Raw genomic sequence first — 7,237 nt, 5'->3', positions numbered from 1 at the left:
GGGCCCCTGCATCTCTGCAGTCCTAACACAGAGTCACTTGTTGTTCAGTTAATTGGCAATTGGGCTGAGACAAAACTTCAAGGCGAAAAGTGAGTGCTGATTCTGAAATACGTTCCAGATTCTATCCTTCCTCTTCAAATTCCAACACCCTCTGAAAAAACATCTGAATTCTCTGTGACTGTTTTATTTTTTCCAAGATTTATTATTCTATTTTGTCTAAAATATAATCACGCAAGAGAATGAATTATGTACAGGAAAAATAACCTTCAATAATGATACCGAACTTACCATGCCTGCATATTTAAAGTTTGAAGATATAATTTTGGAAACTAGTGGCTTTGATTATATCTTATTATTACAAATATCACTATTTTTACTAACTCAATTACATAATGCAGTTATGAAAAGAACACACTTACCTAGGATGGTAAAGTGGCTAGTGCCTATAAGTAATTTTCATATATCAGTTCTATATCAGTTCTAGTAAGTCAGAGCTGCTTGTAAGTACCAAGTCTACTTGTAATTTTTTTAAATATAAGAGGAGAAAGTCTGGTTTGCTCTCAAAAATGTGCCCAATTTCCACATGAAAAACAAGTAATACCTAAGCATAGGAGCTATATCTTGCTCAAAAAATGTGATAAGCTTTGAGGTTTTTTTTTCTAATCATTAATGTAAAAACTTAGGAAAATGAATAGGAAAAACAAGTTAATTGGAGGAAAAAAGTTTACTCTTCTAAAAGGATGGCCACAATAAAATAAATTCATCTAAAGTGTGCATTCTCTCATTCATTTACACTGTGCCACAAAGGGAAGGAAACCAGTGGGTTGCAGTGATAATTCTTCTTACATTAAAAAATGAAGAGCAGTGTATTTCATGCTTCATATTATTTCACTTAGCATTATGGTCTCAAGGTGCATCCATTTTCCTGAAAATGACTCAGGTCTACCTTTTTTATGTCAGAGTAATGCTCCACTGTGTGTGAATAACAGAAGACATTTTTATATCTGTATGTTTGTCAAACAAGCCCAAAGATCCTCATCGACTTTGCAGAAGTAAGCAAAATGTACACACTTCTCATAAGGAATGTAAACATTACATATTGCAAATATGTACTCATAAAAATTTTTAAATCAAATCAATTTTATAAGGAAATGAAAGTGAGCCATATTGAAATCCAGGAAAATGTTATTTCTAATTACTTTAATTAGTGAATGATAAAAAATATTAGCACTAAGGTAACCAATGGTTGTTTGTATTAACAGATAAAAATGAAACAATTTTATCATATATTTTATGTTTTAAATTTAAATCTTGCCTTCAACAGATTTTCACATTTTATACAACAATATTTCAAGCCGGCTGCTTTTAATTTTAAAAAAACTTACAGAAGACACAATATATGAAATACTTTATACCTAATTTTAAATAAAACACAGAAATAATAAATCTGACCTTTTGAATAATTCTTCAGTGAAGGATTTTTTTCAGTAACTTGCTTTAAAATTGTATCTCCTATTTTGAATATAGTAACTACATTGCCCTGTTAAATTATGCTAATGTTTTAACCTTATAAAATGGCCAATTGAGATACATCTCTTAAAATTAGCATATGACTTTTCATCAATAAACAGTTCTTTCTTCTGGATTAAGGCTTTATAATCCAGATGACACACACCTGGACCAAAATTTGAGAGAAGCAAAAGTCATTTATTAAGTAATCGAAAAAGCACCTGCTGGAGGATTGCTGGGAGTCCTAGACCAGCCTGGGCTACATAGTGAGTTCCAGGTCAGACTCAACTACATAGTGAGACCCTGTCTCAAAAAACCAAAAGAAAAAAAATAATAATAATAATTAAAGAAAGAAAGAAAGAAAAGAAAAAGCACCTGCTTTATGTCAGATGCAATGCCAGACCTTGAGAAGAATTCAGCACTGTCTCAGTGAGCTCAGTCTGCTGCTAGAAAACACTTGTGGATTCATAATTTCCAACATTTAAAAACTTTTCCTGAAGAAAGGATGGAAATATGTGGGTAGTAAGGGATCCCCAGGTCAAACGCCTAGATGGGTTTTAAATATCATTTATTTAAATGTTTACATTGAGCTAGGTAAGGACGCATGAGAAGAACCACATGAACAGTTGCTTATTTTTACTTCTTTACTTGGACATTTGCCAGACATTGCAAATGTACAGTCACAGGGAGCACATCCTTATGGAAATGACGTTCAGTCACCAAAATTGACCTTCTGGTGCTCCAGGTCGAACTAGCTCCTACATTAATGACAATTAATTTAGTGACAATTCAACTGCTCTTTTTTATTGAAAAGGAAAAAAGAATATTTTTGGGCTTAACCATCACCAAAATGCACTCTTCTGTTTTCATCAGCTGAAGTCACTGAGCCGTTTAGCCGGTGACATCCGGAATGATCCCATTCATTACCTAGTGCCGCAGGTTGTTCTGGGCAACTGGCATTGTAGATGATTTGCACAATGATGTCACTACTGAGCCATTACTTAAATCCAGCCCCCAGCCTTCCTTTTCTGCTCTGTAGCGCAGAAACATAATCACTTTTAACCTGGATTACTGAAAGAAAGTTGTGATGATTAATCCTTGATTGCCAATTTGATTGTCTTGAGTGACATTAGTAAGGATTAGCAAGGCACAGTTCTAAGCATGTCTGGGTGGGTCCCGGAGTCATGACCCTGGGGCACCTGGCCCTCTTCTCTCATTACTCTTCCCCTGGGCTTATTTGGGCAAATCCTCACTGGAAAGCTTTGGTACAGAAGCACTGGCACGTACACAGTTCTCCCAACACTGTTGGTAGAGTAGTAAAGCTTATATCCAGGAGTGGAGTGGGACATATGTCTAGAAGATTGCAGAAGACAGTGAAGATGGCAAACTTTTCAGAAGTGATGGATGGGTAATGCAGTGGGTGGTACATGGCCAGTAGACGTAGGCCTTGATGGAGAGGTGGAGGGTTACATAAGAAGGAAGGTATTTATGATGAAAAGATGAACATCTTTTCAACAGGAAGCAGCCTACAAAGCCGATGGATTTCAAAGCTGAAGATAGGCAGGCCCTGACAGAATCATTGTTCTCAAAACTCTATACATCCATCACCATCTTAGCCTTAAGGAAACCCTCAGATGGGTGATTAAAACTATCCATGTCCCCAAACCACAGCCCTATAATTCCAGCAGGGATAGCAGCATTCTTTCCAATACCTTCGTTGTCCATTTTGAACTCCAGAGTCTAATGTATAACTTGCACAAAATCTAGAGACCAACCTTTGCTTTTAAAACTTGGATTGCTGCTCTCTCTTGAGCCCCTATGCTTCTCCAAATTCCAGTGGGTACATCAGTCCATCGCAAGATATATGCATCACAGGAATATCAAACCCAGTAATCCAAAGTTTATATATGGCTACACTCCTATCCTTTCACATATGTAATGAAATACTAGCTACTCATTGGACACAGGACTAATACATGGAGTCTATAAAGAACTCAAAAACATTAGATCCCCCCAAATAGAAGACCCAATCAAAAATAGAACAACTAAAACGAACAGACACTTCTCCGAGTAGCCAATAAATACATGAAAAAAATGTTCAATATCCCTGGCCATTAGAAAAATGCAAATTAAAACAACACTAAGATTTCATCTTACTCCAGAAAGAATGGCAGTAAACAAGAAATCAAATACTAACACCACACTGGAGAGGCTGTGCTGAAAAAGGGATACTTACATTGTTGATAGGAATGAAATCTAATGGAATTACTATGGAAATCAGTATGCAGTTTCCTCAAAAAACAAAACTAGGCATTTCACTTGACCAAAGTATTCCTCTTTTAATTATCTTCCTGAAAGAGGTAAAGACTTATTACAATGATCCGTTTGCACCCATGTTTATAACACCACATTTCAAAATAGCCAAGTTTTAGGTTAGCCTATATGTCCATCAATAGATGAGTGAATAAAGAAAGTATAGTATTTATATACGTGAAGTACTACTCTGCTATAAAGAAGAATAAATTTAGGGCCAGGATTTAGCTCAGTGGTTCCACCACCTGCCTTGAAAGTGCAAGGTCCTGAGTTTGATCCCCAGTATCCCCCACAAAAAGGAAGAAGAAATTTATGTTATTTGTAAGAAAATATATGCACCTCAAATTCATAATGTTAAATGAAATAAAATAGACTCACAAGTTTAAATATTGTATAGTTTCTTTATAGGAGAAATCCAAAATATAAATAAATTAAAGACTACAAAATAAGTAGATAAGAGGTAACAGGAAGAGAGATGAGAAAGGAATCAAAAGATAGTGGAGGTCAGCCGGGTGTGGTGGCGCATGCCTGTAATCCAAGCACTCAGGAGGCTGAGGCAGGAGGATCTCTGTGAGTTCTAGACCAGCCTGGGCTACATAGTGAGTTCCAGGTCAGTCTCAACTACATAGTGAGACCCTGTCTGAAAATAAAAAGAGAGAGAGATAGTGGAGGTAAGGGAAAGATATTTAGAAAGGAATAAGATGTCATGTAGATGTGTCAACTACCCAGGATGAATTCATTTAACATGTACAAATGAACCAATACATTCAAAAGCAACATTTTATACATAAGTACTCAGAATACTCAAAGACAAAATAGAAAAAGACATGGCACAAAAATGAATTAGAAAATGTAATATCACAGATTTCGTTAAATAAGGCAAAATTGACTAAAACAAAAGAAATAAATACAAAAGAAGTAAATACTGAGAGATCAAGATACCTCTCCTGAAAGACGATAGAACATAATGATGAAAAGAAGATTCATATAGTATAAAAGGTCAGAACAATGTAATTTACAAACTTAACCCAACTGACATGTACAGAACATCGCACCCAATAGTAACAAATTTAATCTTATTTTTTGTACCAGGGATTGAACTCAGGTCCTTGCACTTGAAAGGCAGGCAGCAGAACTGCTGAGCTAAATCCCCGGCCCCTAATCTTTTTACAAATAGATACAAAATATTTACTTAAATCAACTAAATATTGAAATATTAAAAAGTCTGGACAAATTTCAAACTACTAAAATTATTCGGTCCACATTGTGTGACTACAACATAATTAAGCTATGAAACAGGCTTATAAAAGCGTTTAAAATAATCCAAAAAAATGGGATAATATCAAGACCTATTGTTTAAAAAATGAGCACAAGGCTAGTGAGACCAAAAGGCTGTGTTTGGCTGCACTGAAGCAGACATGAATACATTCTTTGATTTCTGAGTCCTTTAAGATACTCCTAGAGTGACCTCTGTGGTTCCTCTGTTTTATGGTTTTTAAAACATATCTCCATTAGGTTTCCATTGTTTCCATACAATAATTTATCCATAGTAGCATATAATTTATGGAATGCTTTATCCATTCCTTTTACATTGCACATATTCTTTTCTCAAACAAACAACAAAAAAGTTTCTCCTGTTTCACTTTCCTAAATGCTTTCGTCTTCTTTTATCTGAGTGTTACATTTTCCTGATATCACACTCCTAGACAAAATTAGATTCCCCTTACTCCTTGCTCCTGGGTACCCATTAAATACCTTGAACACAACCTATTACATCCCTTGCTTCTTCGATCAGTCTTGTGACACTTACAATCTAAGTCTGCCCACCTCTAATCTCAGGACCTTCTACAAATTCTTTCATAGAAACAGTACAGACCTAGAGGAAAAAGTTGAGTCACAGCAAGGCAGAAACTGTATTCATTTCACCAACTTTTTTTTTAATCTCTTGCTTGTCTCACTTGATAAATGAGCTCTACAGATCTCTCCTCATAGATTCGTCCTTGTTGGACCCAAAGGTATTAGTGTAACTGACATCTTACTTGATAGTAATGAAGTTTGTGAAATCTAATGGCAAACAAAGTCTCACGAATTTTCAAGTCTTCATCATCTGTCTCACGGGGGGAGGGTCACAATACATTAAATTAAATTAACTGAGGGCGTAACACAGTGGTAGAGTGCTTGCCTAACAAATGTATGGCTCCGGGTTCAATCCTCAGCACCAAATAAGGAACAAAAATGAAGGAAGGAATGGAGGGAGGGACAGAGGGAAGGAGGGAAAAAGAAAAGGAGAGGGAGAAGAAGAGAGGGAGGGAAAGAGAATACTCATATCTTTAAGTAAAAGTTGAATAGTAGCCCTCTGAGTCTCCATTCAGTCTCTTTTTCCAGACGCAGACCTAAGGTACCTATGCAAAGATTTCTTCAAACTGTCGTACTTAGTAGTCCACAGGTCATATGTGATTTCCTATCTTCTCATTACTGATGCTCAAGGCTGAGTCCACATAGTTGCCATAACAACAATATTTTGTTCCCTGTAAGTCAAAAGGCACAGATATGTTTTCAATTTCCTATGCTCAGGATATTCGATCCCTGGACTATTGTAGCTCCACAAGCACACCTACCAGCCTATGCACATAACTAAACAGCTCCAAAAGAGGAAGACAGATGTATTGCATTTAAATACAAAGAGAAAGTGAGATGAGAGGCTTAGAGCATTTTCCTAAGCCATTTTAGAATTCCATGCATTGGGAGTATTTTTTTTTGAAGCTGTCTCGTTTATTTTTTTATTTAGGCTATTCAGGCAATATGCTTATGTTGAAAATTGAGCCAGGTTTTTCAATTGCTTTAAAAAAGTAAATAGTAATTAATGAATTTATTGTTATACTCAAAATTGCCTATGTTTAAGGTGAGAATATTTTCCAATAGAACAGCACTGCTCCAAAACATGAATGGCATTGTGAAGAATTTCAGTCTCTTTTGTTTTTTCCTTCTTGAAGATGTTGAAGCTTCCTTCTGTAGATACTTCATGGAGAAATAGTAGCATCTGGATATGATTTGGATTTAGGATGAACTCTTGCTAGTTTGGCATCAAACTCCAGGTTTAGTTTGATTATTTCATTTTGTGTTTTTTTTTCAGTTATTAACTTTACATTTATCTCTGAAATTTCCATCTCCTTTTTCTTTATTAGATCTTTGCACTTTTCTTCACTTAGCTCAACTTTTTTCTGCATATCTTGATAAAGTTTGCTTATTTCTGTCTTATGTTCTTCCTCTTTGATTTTCATTTCATGCACATCTTATATTCCTGTTCATGAGATGTCAGCTTTTCCCTTGTCCTGTCAGCATTTCTTTTTAGTCATTCATTTTCACCTTTCAAATTGTGTTGATATTCAACAGTCTGTTTTGACCCTTTTGTCAT

General features: G+C 35.6%; 1 pseudogene; it reads right to left on the bottom strand.

Annotated features, from left to right (window-relative positions):
• Positions 1 to 6,703: 6,703 nt before the first annotated feature.
• On the bottom strand, positions 6,704 to 7,237 carry LOC104876306 (annotated as a pseudogene).

This window comes from Fukomys damarensis, unplaced genomic scaffold (assembly GCF_012274545.1).
Source record: "Fukomys damarensis isolate Sample0158 unplaced genomic scaffold, DMR_v1.0_HiC HiC_scaffold_16, whole genome shotgun sequence".
In the NCBI taxonomy this organism is placed as follows: Eukaryota; Metazoa; Chordata; class Mammalia; order Rodentia; family Bathyergidae; genus Fukomys; species Fukomys damarensis.
Note: the sequence above shows the minus strand (reverse complement) of the source record. Positions and strands in the feature narration are given on the sequence as shown.